The following is a 16,415-nucleotide window of genomic DNA, read 5'->3' as shown; positions in this document are numbered from 1 at the left end:
ATTAATCAGGGAAATCATTTGATTAATTAGATTAAAATGTTTGATCGTTGCCCAGCCCTCGTATTTTCTGACATTTTGAACACCGAGCATCAATAATTAAAGAACTGTACTGATCCATTTGTTGGCAGAAGGCTGGTAAAATAAAATAAAAACATTCCCATGTAGAGAGAAAGAAAATTTGTGGAGCTAAGCTGCAACTTTTGGAAAACTTCCTTTTTTTTGCCGTTGGGGGAATAGTCTCAACTATCTGTGCTCGAATTTTACAGACGAGTGGAGACGCCTGTCATTCGACGATCTTTGTTTTTGCAGTAGCCGCCAGTGTACGCATGCGCGGCCGCATCCTCCGCTACCCCCCGCGCTGAGCGCTGACTGCAGGCTGGCCGGAGACAGTCGCTGCTTGCGCCGCCGCTGTTACCGCCTCCGCCGCCGGCTTCCACTCCACGTTGCGAGCTGTTTTGTCCGGATACAAACCGACACCAGAGAGGGACTTATAACCACTGTGACAGGACGCGGCAAAAACAAAGTGTTTTTTTCCGCAGACTTCGGGCGCCCTGACCGGCTGAAGCTTTCTCCTCCTCCCCGGTTCTCCTCCAGCGGGCACTCGTGGAGGTAAGTGTCCGTTATTTGGTGACAGTTTGCGGGATGAGCCTGCAGCCGCTGTCCGGCACAGCTCGGTTAACTTCAGCCTGCCTTTCTTCAGCTCATCTTGAGGACCGTGTCCTGTGTTAAATGTGCACTTCTTCTGAAAGTCTTTACTCGTTGGTCAGAGCTGTTCATCCAGGTAACTGTGTAAAAAAATGAAGTTTTTATTGTGCTGATTTCCGGCTGCACCTGTCCGCAGTAATTCAGGAGGACCCCCCCCACACCCCCACACCCCCACCCTGCTCCACCCTGCTCCACCTGCTCCCTGATTGATCATCCCCCATCACCTTGTAGGTTTCCTAATCGATACTTAACAGACTCAGCCTTCCAGCCTTTAAGTTAATTGCACTGACTTCAGGTGTTACAGGGGATTTAAAATATTTTGGGGAAGTTAGTTAGTAAATGTACCTTTAATACTTCTTTAGTGACTCTTCAGATTTAAACTGAACCTGCTTTCTAATGGAAATCGTGTCATTTATACTCATCTGTGTGTACTCTAAACCAGCAGTTTGATGCAGTCCTCATTTCTTTGTTTTGTTTCCGAATTATTCAGGTTTTTCTGAAGGTCAATCAAAGTTTTTCTTTTGTTGTTTTCAGAGGAATGTGTCTGTTATCTGCGAATCATTCAGGCAGAAAAAAAGGCTCCTAACTCAAGGGATGAACCAGTGCTGTGTGGACACGCGGGCTGGGCAATGATTAAAATGTTTAATCTAATTAATCACATGATTTCCATGATTAATCCCGATTAATCGCATTTGTACGCAAAATCCAAAAATGAATCCAAAAGTAGTGTATAGCTTTTAGCATGTAGCTTTATTTTAAATGTGCTGCCATATGAATGAAAGTGCCATAACATTTGTTGTGCAAACACACTTTTAACATCAGCATCTTTCTGTAGTTTTTATGTAGAAGCCTCGCTCCACTGTCTGTTTCCTTGAATGACTTGCTGCTATCAGTTGTGTGTTTTGCCTTTAAGTGATATTTTAGACTGGAACTACTACGCTGAGAAGACAATTCAACTTGGCAGTGTTTACAGATGACTTTGGTTCTGTCGACTCCGCCGTCTGGAAGAACTTTAAAATGAAAATGGCCGAGTAAAAGTTCTGTACCCTTCTCCATGTTTGGTGGATCCGCCCATTACTTTCTTTTCCGGTTCCGCAGCAGACAGCAACAGACTTTTACAAAATAAAAGCCTGTGAGCAACAGACTTTTACAATAATAAAATAAATTAAAAACCTGCGTTAATGCACGATAAAATATTTATCGGCGTTAAATAATTAATGCGTTAACGCGATAATAATGTGTTAACTCGCCCAGCGCTAGTCGACACATAACAGACAACTTAGCAAAGAAGCAGTTTCAAATAGTATCTGTCACAGAGACACATCATTTGTTCCCATTTCTTTAGCTGCATGTGTGAAAAACAGCAAAGATAACACAGTGTGACAGACAGAAAACAGGATTTCTGCAGCAACAAGGTGATTCCCAAAGAGCTGTTAGCTGAAAACTTGGCATATCTCAGCATGGTGTGCAGTGTGTCCTTAAAACATTTGAGGAAACTGGACAAGTGGAGGACAGAAGAAGAAGTGTCAGGCCTAAAGAACTATCTACAGCAGATGAACAGGATCTGAAAGTGATGTCCTTAAGAAAGAGGAAAACATCCAGCAAAGACCTGACACAGGAGCTGAGAGATGCATCTGGAGCTTCAGCTGATCCATCTGCTGTTGGCCCAAGCCTCATCAGAAATGGGCTCCATGGAAGGGTGGCTGTCAGGAAGCCGTTCTTAAGGAAGGGAAACAGGGAGAAAAGGCTGAGCTGTGCCAAAGGACACAAGAAGTGGGCTGAAAATCATAATAATTAAGAATAATTAAGTTATTCATCGTTCTACTACAGTCATCTCCTCCTAAGATGGAGGATCCATCTGTTGTTTACAGATAAATGTTTATTTCCGTTTCCTGTTGAGACTTTGCAAAGTTTTGCTGGAAAATAATGTAAATAAAGTTTGTAAAAAGCAGCAAATTCTCACTACAGACGACACGGAACCAAAGCTGAAAACCTATCAAATCGGCAGCTTGTTTCATCGGATTTAAACGTGACACATCAGTCACATGACCACGGTTTGTTCTTCCATATTTAAAGGACTTATAGCCTTTATGTGTACAGAAGTGGAGATATATTTGATTGATTTGTTTTGATGCTGTCGGGACATTTCACGTCTGATTAAAATCGGCTCTTCCCCAAAAAAAGGTGCAGGTTTGAGGCTCCTTACGGGCGAATTAAAAGAGATAAAGGATGGCGGCGTCGCCTTAAACCATCCTGTAACGAGCAAAAACAGAACTAGGACTTCAGCCTCCTAATTTGGTTAAAGGAGCGCCGCAGTGAGATGTCCTAAAAGCCCGTCGTGTCCTCCCTGGGAATACTTTTGACGTGTTTCTGACAGTCGGATCTGCGCAGCTGCTGGCGGCTGAAATAATACTCGGGGACCAGATGAAGTCGGAACGACAGCGAGGGTAAACAAGCTGAAACAAGCCTTCGAGTCCTCGCATCTCTTCACTCTCAATAAAAAATTGTCCTTCGTTTTCCAGCCTTTTGTTGCTGTAAGAAGTCGTCTGTCTTCTTTCTTCTGGGAGGTTTATTTTCCATTAGAAAACAGAGGTTTTTACACTGGTTTCAGGTCGTTTTTTTGCCATTATCCAAGAAGACTTTATGGCAAACGTTTTCCTTCCATAACTGATCAGAATAAGAATAATCACTTGTTTAATTTCTTTGAATTTATCTCTCATGGAGGAGCAAGTTAACTCGTTTAATTTGTGTTATCTTCCCTTTAAAATGCTGCTTCTCTGTGAAGATCAATACTGTTTATTTCAGCCCATTTCAATCTCTCAAACCAGTTAATAGAAAAGCGCCTGATGGATATTTTGAATTAAAATTTGCTCCATATTTGCTCTACTGTTGAATTTAAACGGCTACCTTCAGCAGGCGTCTTTAATTTGACTGAATAAATGAATTAAAAGCATCTTTTTGCTGCTAAATGCTCGGGTTTGAGCCTCTGAGTGAGTTTGAGCTGCAGGAGGCGACTCGGAGGCCTCAGATTTTCATCGATCATGTGACATCGCTGCTGTTTACACGGCCGTGCTATGGAAGTTTTTCTGTGCCATCAGAGTTTGAATACGAATTTCTAATATTGAATTTTTACAGCATCAAAATCAGACTTTGAATTTGAAAAACCATCAGTGTAAAAAAAAAAAAAAATCAATTTCTCCAAAAAAAAAATTCGGTGGAAAAAGAACCAGACTCAACATCTGTGTAAACAGGGAGAAGCAATCGATCCCTGTCTCAATTCATCCAACGGCAGCCAATCACGTTACCCTCCATTGGACAGATCAGCTCAATAGATATTAGTAATATCTATTACTCAATTTTACTAACACAAATGGCAAATAAAGTAAACTCACTCACCGAAGCACCGTCACCTGTTGGTGGGCATGGCTGATCTGTCCAATGGAGCGTAACTTGATTGGCTGCCGTTGGATGAATTGAGACAGGGATCGATTGCTTCTCCGTTTACCAGGATGTTGAGTCTGGTTCTTTTTCCACTGAATTTTTTTAAGTTGAATTTTTTTTTTTTTTAGATGTTGAATTTTTTTAAGTTGAAGTTTTTTTTCTTTTAGATATTGAATTTTTTTCCGTTGAAGTTTAAGTTTTTTTTTTAGATATTGAATTTTTTTAAGTTGAAGTTTTTTCCATTGAATTTTTTTTTTAAGATGTTGAATTTTTTTAAGTTATTTTTTTTTAGATGTTGAATTTTTATTTTTAGATGTTGAATTTTTTAAGTTGAATTTTTTTTTTAGATGTTGAATTTTTATTTTTAGATGTTGAATTTTTTAAGTTGAATTTTTTTTTTAGATGTTGAACTTCTTTCCACAGAATTTTTTATACTGATTTTTGTTTTTAGAAATTGACTTTTTTTTTTTTTTTTTTTTACACTTTTCAAATTCAAAGTCTGATTTTGATACTGTAACAATTAAATATTAGAAATTCGCATTCAAACTGATGGCACAGAAAAACTTCCATAGCGTGCCTGCTAAATGAGGATCAAATGAAAGTGAATCTGAGGGCGGTTCAGGCCGCAGAGGCTCTCCTGTTGGTGTGAAGCAGGGGGATCATCTTCAGGGGGTATTTCTGCTCGGGAACAACAGGAAGCTCTCTACCTGCTCTACCTCCCTGTATTTGCATTTCACAGATTTGCCCGAGCCTGATAAACAGCCGTCACACGCGTCACGGGTTCAGGTTTCAGCCTGGCCCAGAGCAGGTGCCTCCTGCCAGCCTCTGGAATGTAAATAGAAACTGTTACCCGAGCCTCGGGCGAGGCCGCGGCTCTAAGTGTTGACGAGGATGCAGCATCAGTCTTGTAAAAGAGGATCAAGTGCGTACGTGGCATTTTGATTTCAATTAGTTGTCCTGCGTGTGTGAAAGGAATACATTAACGCTTTCTCTGCAGTTGGACGCCAGCGTCTGCTCGGCTCCAATCCTCTCACTTCCTTTCCCTCGTTATTAAAAGGTTTGTTAACCCTAATTCCTGATGGGGGACATTTTTGTCCACTTGGGGTGTACTTTCTCCTCTAATTTCACACTGGAAATAGTGAGAGTCATCATATTTGGTCCAGTTGTGCATTTTTTACTATTTTTTTCGAATTTCAAACACACAATCATATAGCCTACAATGCAATTTTTCATTGTGTAGAAAAAAAACTCCTTAATTTCTGAAAAGGGACATATATGTCCCCTTTTAAAACGAGCTAAAAGCATCATTGATGAGACATATGATCCGAACTGAAGTGGAAGAAAAGATTTAAAAAAAAAAAAGTGGAAAAAAATATTAACATATGGATCATTTTAAAAGGGGACAAAAATCTCCCTTTTCAGAAATTAAGAATTTTTTTTTTTAAATCAGACATAGCAACAAAAAGAAAAATCCCTAAAAATCAATGTTGTTGCTGATCATTGACATATCCCAGACCATAATTATCTCTACTCAATAATTCCACTTTGCATTCCATATTTTGAAAATACCGGCACCTAAAGGTTTAAAATTTGGGCTAAAAAGTTCAAATTGGCATCTAAAGGGTTAATTTTTTTTTAAATAATTGAAAACTTGATAGTTATGATCAGAACTGAAGTGGAATAAAAGATTTGTGGAAAACAATATTAACATATGATGTTTTTAGGTCGTTTTAAAAGGGGACAAAAATGTCCCTTTTCAGAAATTAAGGATTTTTTTTTTTAAATCAGACAGCAAAAAAATTAAAAATCCCTAAAAATCAATGTTGTTGCTGATCATTGACATACTCCACCATAATTATCCCCGCTCAACAATTCCACTTTGCATTCTATATATTGAAAATATAGCAATTTTTGTGTGTTTTTTTTTTTTTTTTTTACAGAAATTGGCGTTTACATCATATAAACCAGTATTTAAAGGGTTAAATTTTTGAAAATAATTGAAAACTTGGTAGTTATGATCAGAACTGAAGTGGAATAAAAGATCTATGAAAAAAAAAAAAGTAGAAAAAAATATTAACATATGATGGTTTTAGGTAGTTTTAAAAGGGGACAAAAATGTCCCTTTTCAGAAATTAAGCTGTGTTTTAAATCAGGTATGAGGGTTAATCTCACTTAATCCTCGGCTGAATAAATTTTTTTCAAATTTTTGAACCTGACATGATCTGCCATACTTTTTATTTGTGTTTTTTTTATGTTCAATTTGACCCTAAGAAGCAATAATCAGAGTATCTGCTCTGCCGGAAACATCGCGAAAAAAAATTGTGGCCATTTTAGTGTATGTACCCTTCATTTTTTGACAGAAAATGTTGGAAAATTACAATTTTCCACAAATCCTCAGTGGGTTGTGGGTAAGCTGTCAATAAATGCATTCCAGATGCACAGAACACATGTGGAGACAACATCCAATTAAATTATAACTCTTAAAATACATTTCTACATGATTTTGGCTCAATTTAATGCAAAGAAATCAGGTGTTTTTTCCACTTTTTTTCCAATATTTTCATCTTTACTTCATTGGCAATCAATTATTCCCCCAAATTATGACATCAGTCAATATGCCATTCTGTTCACCAAACAGTATACCCATTCCATATAAAAGAGTGGAAAAATCCGACCAAAATCATTGGATCTGTGATGATTTCACTGCTGGGCCTAGTTCAATAGGCTCAGAACCTCAATAGCATTTTAGCCTATTCTCAAAATTCCCGATGACATACTGGATATTTTAGCATGGTTGTTAATGTCCATATTATTAAACATCATGGCCTTGGCAAATGAAATTCATTTTAATATAAACCTATTCTCCCAATGGAAATGTGTAAATATAAGATGCTCCGAAGCTTTGAGCATTTCAATGATTGATCGATCGTCTCAAGCTAATGGCTGCCAGATGTTTTCCAGGCATTTGAAGTGGAAAATCAACGCGTAAATGACATGTTTTATCATTTCATTCTGATGATGTGAATCAGACGTGTGGAGCTGCTGAGAGTTTCAGTGCAGAGGTGCTCTCAGCTTTTCTGTTGGAACCCAGAGTTCAGGGATTTAAGGTGACCTGAGAACTGCAAACAGGCGGATTTGCTCACCAACACCCTTCAGTCTTAATAATCTGCTGTTTTAGGAGTCAGCTGCTCTGCGATGCTGCTCTGATATCTGTTCTGAGCTGCTTTTCACCTTCTGTTTCTCAGCATGAAAGGCTTTGAAAAGGCTTTTAAGAGCTCATGTGTTCTCCATGGTAACCGGAGATGCTTTGTTGTTAAAGGCACTCATTCAGGGAACATATGAGCTGCAGACGGGACAACCCATCACCGTTTTTTAAAGGTTTTTCTGTGCTGATGAGGGAATGGAACTGACATTAAAGGGATAGTTCGCCTCTTTTGACATGAAGCTGTATGACATCCCATATCAGCAACATCATATATGAACATCTTCTTACCCCCTGCTGCGTCCTGTGAGCAGAGTTCCAGCCTCGTTTTGGCGTTGATGAAGGTAGTCCCGGCTAGTTGTCTGGGGTTTAAAAATAAAGCGTTTTGCTTCTCAAAACAATTTGCGTTCAACAGAGTAATACATTTGCATCACAAAATCGTTCATCCAGGAAAAAGTCAGACCTCACAATCGCTTAAATTTGTTAAGTGTTAAATTTGCAGGATTACCCACAATCCCATGCTAAATGCAAAGCCTTGAACGCCATCTTCACAGAGGCGCACCTTGTCAACAGGCAAGGCAGGCAACTGCTTGGAGCCCCGAGCCACTAGGGGGCCCCCGAAAGCTGAGGTGCATTCAATCAAAGATTGAAGTCTAGTTACTTTATAAACTGTCTAAAACAGTGGCGAACGTTCGTGGTGAACATGTTTTCTTTGAACAGTTAAATTTAAATGATTTAGTCAAAGATTGTCTAGTTAACATGCCATTCTATAATTCCATAATTGCATTGTTGACTTCGTCAAACTCGCGTCAAGTTCCACTGTAGGCTGATGTTCGCGGAAAACTAGCCCCTCAGAGTGTTTGCGATTGTTGGCAACGTTCGCCGGAAATTCAAGGCTAGTGGGAAAATAAAAACTGCTGTTCATGAAATCAATATCATGAACAGCTTTACTTGTCACAAAGAATCTTTAAATGAACACAATTATTATTGGATGGCCAGCTACACCCGGTAGATATATAGCAACAGGCGAATATCAAGTGCCAACGTGGACAACGTAGTCTTTTTTTAGTTATTCTTTACATGTATATTTTAAAAATAACAATGTTTTTCATGTTTGGAATAAAAAGAGGTTTTATTTCATACATTTTTTGTTGGAGTCAGATGATTTGGTGACGAACACTGGTCGGTAGGGCCCCCTAGGATTTTTTTACTTGGGGCCCCCACAGACTCTAGAATCGCCACTGCATCTTCAGATAGAGCTTCAGCAGCTGTAAATACTACGATTGATAATTCTGCTTTTGTTTTAGTTTCTGGAACCGAGGACATGTTTAATCTCAGAGTTTCTTCAGACAGACGGGCCTCTGCCAGCTTCCTACACGGCAAAGCTTACTGAGGAGCTCACTGTCTGCTTCTGTTTGAGGCCAAAGCATAAACTAATGATGGGAAAAATGGTCCCAGAATCGTACAGAAATCCGAAGGCGTGGTGTCAGAGGTTTACTAACTCTACATGTGGGCTCCTCGCAGGTTGATAAGTCTTCAGAGATCTGTTTTAATTCTGAACGGATGTGAATATCGGCGGACTTTCTGCAGTTACCTGATGAGAACCTGCCGCTCATCAGTGACTGAACGGATCAGATGGTATAAAGCTGTGAAACCGGTGTGGAGTTTCCTGTTTCTGCTCACATTTCCGCTCATCATTCGCCCTTATTCCACCAACCCGAACACCTCGGCTGGCTGTGCACGATATGTACCTCAGAGAAGGAATCCGATCTGAGCCCGCCGCCCGCCTCTCTGACTTTCGTCTTTATTTTAACGAGAATCCCCGACGGCGTCTCCTCTCCTGATCTCTGAGAACAGAAACCCTGCAGCTCTCCAGATGTTTGAATTTTAGCAGCTGCTGTTAACCAAATCCAAGAGCCATCAGCTTCCATTTTACGTTTTAATCTTTACTTATTCGTATCAAATGATTTTGGACAGTTAAAAATCTTCTGTAATGTTTATGAAAACAACGCTTTAGCCGGTTTATAAAACCCAATAAAACTGTCTTTCACATATCTTCACAACATAAGTATTATAAAGCCCAGATTTGACTTTTATTGGACAGCGTTTTTGCCCTTTAATCCGTCTCTTTAGCTGCTGCTGCTCAGTCTTTCCTCCCCAGCCTGCATCTTCGTGTTCTTTATCGCTGCTCAGCTGCAGCGTTCAGCATCGCTGCCCCAGCTGCTGGAAACGAGCTCATCGAGTGATCAGTAATCAGAAAGTTGGGACAAAACGAGCTGAAAGACGCGCTGCTGCTTGTGAAGCCGAGAGTCAATTTTACTCCAAAGTTTGGGTGACTTCTTTCAACCGTCTGGGTCCCTGGAGAGCGTCTGATTTGTGTGTTTATGAGCCGCTGCAGCACTATGAGAGCTTTGATCCGACATTACTGCGACGGTTTAAACCTGCGTCTGTCCTGTGTTTCTATTGTGTTTAGTTACGTTTCCCCTGTTTTGTTGTGTTTTTATTGTGTTTTGTTGTGTTTTCATTGTGTTTTGTTGTGTTTTCATTGTGTTTTGTTGCGTTTCCCCTGTTTTGTTGTGTTTTCATTGTGTTTAGTTGCGTTTCCCCTGTTTTGTTGTGTTTTCATTGTGTTTAGTTGCGTTTCCCCTGTTTTGTTGTGTTTTCATTGTGTTTAGTTGCGTTTCCCCTGTTTTGTTGTGTTTTCATTGTGTTTAGTTGCGTTTCCCCTGTTTAGTTGCGTTTCCCCTGTTTTGTTGTGTTTTCATTGTGTTTTGTTGTGTTTTTATTGTGTTTTGTTGTGTTTTCATTGTGTTTTGTTGTGTTTTCATTGTGTTTAGTTGCGTTTCCCCTGTTTTGTTGTGTTTTCATTGTGTTTAGTTGCGTTTCCCCTGTTTTGTTGTGTTTTCATTGTGTTTTGTTGCGTTTCCCCTGTTTTGTTGTGTTTTCATTGTGTTCAGTTGCGTTTCCCCTGTTTTGTTGTGTTTTCATTGTGTTTTGTTGCGTTTCCCCTGTTTTGTTGTGTTTTCATTGTGTTTAGTTGCGTTTCCCCTGTTTAGTTGTGTTTTCATTGTGTTTTGTTGTGTTTTCATTGTGTTTAGTTGCATTTCCCCTGTTTTGTTGTGTTTTCATTGTGTTTAGTTGCGTTTCCCCTGTTTAGTTGTGTTTTCATTGTGTTTTGTTGTGTTTTCATTGTGTTCAGTTGCGTTTCCCCTGTTTTGTTGTGTTTTCATTGTGTTTTGTTGCGTTTCCCCTGTTTTGTTGTGTTTTCATTGTGTTTAGTTGCGTTTCCCCTGTTTTGTTGTGTTTTCATTGTGTTTTGTTGCGTTTCCCCTGTTTTGTTGTGTTTTCATTGTGTTTAGTTGCGTTTCCCCTGTTTAGTTGTGTTTTCATTGTGTTTTGTTGTGTTTTCATTGTGTTCAGTTGCGTTTCCCCTGTTTTGTTGTGTTTTCATTGTGTTTTGTTGCGTTTCCCCTGTTTTGTTGTGTTTTCATTGTGTTTAGTTGCGTTTCCCCTGTTTTGTTGTGTTTTCATTGTGTTTTGTTGCGTTTCCCCTGTTTTGTTGTGTTTTCATTGTGTTTAGTTGCGTTTCCCCTGTTTAGTTGCGTTTCCCCTGTTTTGTTGTGTTTTCATTGTGTTTAGTTGCATTTCCCCTGTTTTGTTGTGTTTTCATTGTGTTTTGTTGCGTTTCCCCTGTTTTGTTGTGTTTTCATTGTGTTTTGTTGCGTTTCCCCTGTTTTGTTGTGTTTTCATTGTGTTTTGTTGCGTTTCCCCTGTTTTGTTGTGTTTTCATTGTGTTTTGTTGCGTTTCCCCTGTTTTGTTGTGTTTTCATTGTGTTTTGTTGCGTTTCCCCTGTTTTGTTGTGTTTTCATTGTGTTTAGTTGCGTTTCCCCTGTTTTGTTGTGTTTTCATTGTGTTTAGTTGCGTTTCCCCTGTTTTGCTGTGTTTTCATTGTGTTTAGTTGCATTTCCCCTGTGTTTTGTTGTGTTTTCATTGTGTTTTGTTGCGTTTCCCCTGTTTTGTTGTGTTTTCATTGTGTTCAGTTGCGTTTCCCCTGTTTTGTTGTGTTTTCATTGTGTTTTGTTGCGTTTCCCATGTTTTGTTGTGTTTTCATTGTGTTCAGTTGCGTTTCCCCTGTTTTGTTGTGTTTTCATTGTGTTCAGTTGCGTTTCCCCTGTGTTTTGTTGTGTTTTCATTGTGTTTTGTTGAGTTTCCCCAGTGTTTTGTTGTGTTGTCATTGTATTTTGTTGCGTTTCTATTGTGTTTTGTTGCGTTTTCATTGTGTTTTGTTGCGTTTCCCTGTTTTGTTGTGTTTTCATTGTGTTTTGTTGCGTTTCTATTGTGTTTTGTTGCGTTTCCATTGTGTTTTGTTGCATTTCCCCTGTGTTTTGTTGTGTTTTCATTGTGTTTAGTTGCGTTTCCCCAGTGTTTTGTTGCTTTTTCATTGTGTTTTGTTGTGTTTTCATTGTGTTTAGTTGCATTTCCCCTGTTTTGTTGCGTTATCATTGTGTTCAGTTGCGTTTCCCCTGTTTTGTTGTGTTTTCATTGTGTTTTGTTGTGTTTTCATTGTGTTTAGTTACGTTTCCCCTGTATTTTGTTGCGTTTTCATTGTGTTTTGTTGCGTTTCCCCTGTTTTGTTGTGTTTTCATTGTGTTTAGTTGCGTTTCCCCTGTGTTTTGTTGTGTTTTGTTGTTTCCCCTGTGTTTTGTTGTTGTCATTGTATTTTGTTGCGTTTCCCCAGTTTTTTGTTGTTTTCATTGTGTTTTGTTGCATTTCCCCTGTGTTTTGTTGCGTTTTCATTGTGTTTTGTTGCATTTCCCCAGTGTTTTGTTGCGTTTTCATTGTGTTTTGTTGCGTTTCCCCAGTGTTTTGTTGCGTTTTCATTGTGTTTTGTTGTGTTTTCATTGTGTTTTGTTGCATTTCCCCTATGTTTTGTTGCGTTTCCCGTGTTTTGTTGTGTTTTCATTGTATTTTGTTGCGTTTCTATTGTGTTTTGTTGCGTTTCCATTGTGTTTTGTTGCATTTCCCCTGTGTTTTGTTGCGTTTTCATTGTGTTTTGTTGCGTTTCCCCAGTGTTTTGTTGCGTTTTCATTGTGTTTCCCGTTTTGAGAGAGAACTACAGCTGTGCTGGTTATTGCAACACTGGAGAAGTTTGTGAACCTTATAACCATGTGCTTCTGTACTCTGAGCCCAGTTGCTCAGAGCTTCGGTCTCCAGCCCTGCGCCACACTGTTGGGCTTTAGGGGCTCTTGACATTTTTGTGGGCTGTTCAACATAATGAATTAATGCGCAGGGCTCACACGGATTTGCTGTTAAGGCTGCGGTGTTTTATCTGAAGGGCTGATGTCGTAGTGTTAGAAATAAGAGGTTATAGAAGAAAAACGAGATTTATTACAGATGGAGGAAGTGGTTAGTAATTATATTATATTTAATTCGTATAGCAGCAGTGATAATACAGCCACTATATTAATATCAGTTATATTAACATTAGTATTACGACTACAATAATAATATTTAACAGGTGCTGCATCTCAGGGGGAAAAGGAATAAATGAATGAATAAAAGCAGTAATTTTCAGGGGTGTTTGGTGCACATATCTAAGGCAAGGCCAGTTTATTTGTACAGCACAATTCAACAACAAGGTGATTCAAAGTGCTTTACAGATACATTAAAACAGTAGAAATAAAAAGCATGATTTAAAGTTTAAACAAAAGAAAGAAATAAGGAAAATGGATAAAATCAGGAGTTAAAATGTGATTAAGTTTTGAAATACTATAAATACTTTAAAATATTTTACTAATACTTTGTACATATATGTTTATTATTTTACATTTTATTACTTTATTTTATTATTATTATATTTTTTGTCTTTATTGCACCAAACAGACCAGGCCAAATTCCTCGTGATGTAAAAATTACTTGGCAATAAAATCTTTTCTGATTCTGATTCTGAAACTCAAGCTTCAGATTCAACTTCAAAATTCAACAACAAGGTGATTTACAGATACTTTAAAACAGTAAAAAATAAAAAGCATGATTTAAATTTTAAACAAAAAAGAAAGAAATAAGAACAATAGATAAAATCAGGAGTTAAAATGTGATTAAGTTCTGAAACTCAAGCTTCAGATTTGGAGCTTTATTCAAACGCAGCTGAAAATAGGTGTGTCTTCAGCCTGGACTTAAACACACTGAGTGTTTCAGCTGATCTGAGGCTTTCTGGGAGTTTGTTCCAGACATGTGGAGCATAGAAGCTGAATGCAGCTCCTCCATGTCTGGTTCTGACTCTGGGAACTGATAGAAGACCGGATCCAGATGACCTGAGGGGTCTGGAAGGTTCATTCTGGGTCATTCAGAGCTTTATAGAGCAGCATCAGAGCTTTAAAGTCTGTCCTCTGATGGACAGGCAGCCGGTGTAAAGACCTCAGAGCTGGACTGATGTGGTCCACTTCTTTGGTTCTGACTAAGCTGCAGTTTTCTAACTGATCCGTAAAGATGCTGTTACAGTAACCAAACCGACTGAAGATGGATGCTTGGAGTAGTTTTTCCAGGTCCTGCTGACACATCAGATCTTTTAACCCAGATATATTCCTAATATTCCACATATCTAAGCTGAATCCCATTTTAGACCCATTCCCGATGGAGTGACTTCTATGCAGCCTCCCGTTGTCTGTCAGCTCCTCTCAGTCTTTAGTCTTAAGTTCAAATCCAGACTGAAAACATCTATCTTTTCCCTGGCCTTCCACTAGCTGAAATGGAGTTTACCTTGGATCGCTACTTCTATTGTCACTGTTATTGTTATTTTATTGGTAATTTTATCTAAAAATGTAATTTTATCTGTGATGAAGTTATTCTTATTGCTATTTTATCGATAACTCTCTTAATATGTGATGCAGTGTCTATTGTGAAGCACTTTGGTCAGCTGAGGTTGTTTTAGTGTGTGATATAAATACATTTTGAATTGAATTCTCTTGTTTTTGGGGAGAATTTGCATTTCTTGTTGTAGAGAAAATATTCTTTTGACCGATTTGAGTCCAGAAATCGGCCATTCCTGATGTTACTTTAAGTTGAAATGTCACGAATAATTGTAATAACCTTATGTTGGCGCTACCAGGTTTGTAATTTAAACTGTCAGCAGTCGAGTTTTAAAATGTTAGCTATAAGAAAGTCATTCTTTCATTCAGGGTCTGCACCTTGAGTGAACTTTTCCCAATAATTTCTTACCTGCCGTCAGAATCTGCTTCACATTTAATGTCCTTCTGACACATTTCCTGTGAAAAAGGAGGATTTTAATGCTTTATTGAGGCCATAATTAAAGCACACCTTGTTAAAGTTATTCCCTGACGCTGCAGTCACGCTTCTCTTTAACACTTCAAAGGTTTTCTTTATAGATCTTAATATATGGAATATAATTTTCCACTGCCTTGGTCACACGGTGATATTTTGAAAGCTCTGTTTTTTTTTTGATGGTGCGACTGGTTGAGTTTGAAGCAGCGACGGATGAGCCAGTCGGCGGTGGAAGCGTCTAAGCTCCCTCTGACCCATTTCATCTGAGAATGGAGACGCGTTCGTCCTCACGTCTGGATCTCACGTTATCTACTGTGTTTCTAACTTGCTGTGCAGCAACTCTAACAACCAGGCATGACCTTTTATATAAATGATCCATTTTAATAAGCTTCCCAATCAGTTGTTTCTTCCACCAAACCAGGAATGAAGCAGCCAAACACCTGCTGAGTGTCTGCAGGCTGCAGACAACTTGCTGTAATCTCAGCCTCCGTCGTATATTCTGCTTTCTCTTTCCTTTTTGTGCTTTTGACTTTGAGGTATCTTTACGCGCCGCTCGGCTCGTGCGTGTTTGTGGCTTTCTTTTTTTTTTGTAAACATACATTTATTGGTTTTTAGTGTTAATATAACAACATCCAACAATTTAAACATTCAAAACATATGGCAGTAAAGAAAATAATATTTAAATGATTAAAAAAGATACAATTAACTGCAGTAATTAGAAAATGACTGTGCAATGAATATGAAAAAATGAAAATAATAAAAATAAATAAATAAAAAAAATAATTAATAAAATAATAAATAATAATGATAATATATTTTTTAAAAGCATTCAAAATGTAGATTACAGATTGCACTTCCAACAACAAATTAAATAATTTTCATTATCTCATTCTCCCTCCCTCAACAGTTCCAGAAATATCCTCCAAATATAAAAGTCAGAAGCCCTCTTTCTAACAATATAGGTCAGTTTCTCAAGAGCCAAACTTGTGGGGTAGAAGAGGGGCAACCAACATTCTTCCAGCATAATGCAATAAACAAAGGTCGACCACTTTTCTTTCCTTACAAGATAAAGGACAGTCATCTGGATAAATGCCTAAAATTAGGGCATAAAGGTAGATCTGAGAGACATACTCCAAAATGTTTGAGGCTTTCTGAAAGCCTGACGGAGAGCTTCGCCGACGCTCTCACGGGGACGGAAACCTTCCCGCTGGCCAGCATGAAAGGACAGTCCTCACTTCTTAAATTCATAAAGGACACAGGCTGAGCATGAGAAATACATTTCAGGGTCATATACTGATGTGTGGAGTGTAAACCTTTAATTCGTTTTCATGCTTCAGCATCACGGCACCTGCTTCCAGCACAGCAAGAAGACCTGCAGGAACTTTCCTTTTGCATTCGATTACTCATCTTTATGCTGGAAATGTCCCAGTTTCCCTTTATGTTGAACAGACAGTTTCAAAGTCAAAGTCAAATTTATTTGTATAGCACATTTCATGTACAAAACAGTTCAAAGTGCTTCACATAAAATAAAAGCATTGCAGCGGGGAGTGGAAGAAGCAGTTCAAAGATATCGTGCAGATTTCATGCATAGACACATGAGAACAGAAATGTCTTTAACCTGGATTTAAAAATGTCTACATTTGGTGAAAGTTTAATCTCCACTGGCAGTTTGTTCCACTTGTTTGCAGCATAACAGCTAAATGCTGCTTCTCCATGTTTAGTCTGGACTCTGGACTGGACCAGCTGACCTGAGTCCTTGGATCTAAGAGCTCTGCTGGCTTTATA

At 38.7% G+C, this 16,415-nt stretch overlaps 1 protein-coding gene across 4 annotated transcripts in view; it reads left to right on the top strand.

Moving 5' to 3' along the window:
* Nucleotides 1-382: 382 nt before the first annotated feature.
* LOC142381881 (spermatid perinuclear RNA-binding protein-like) overlaps nt 383-16,415 on the top strand; it is a 110,605-nt gene continuing 94,572 nt past the window's right edge. For all 4 annotated transcript variants that reach the window (XM_075467177.1, XM_075467174.1, XM_075467178.1 and 1 more), the window contains exon 1: nt 383-609. The gene's annotated coding sequence lies outside the window, so the exon portion shown is untranslated. The remainder of the gene's footprint in view (nt 610-16,415) is intronic.

This window comes from Odontesthes bonariensis, chromosome 6 (genome assembly GCF_027942865.1).
Source record: "Odontesthes bonariensis isolate fOdoBon6 chromosome 6, fOdoBon6.hap1, whole genome shotgun sequence".
In the NCBI taxonomy this organism is placed as follows: Eukaryota; Metazoa; Chordata; class Actinopteri; order Atheriniformes; family Atherinopsidae; genus Odontesthes; species Odontesthes bonariensis.
The sequence above is the reverse complement of the archived record's forward strand: the minus strand, read 5'-3'. Positions and strand labels throughout refer to the sequence as shown.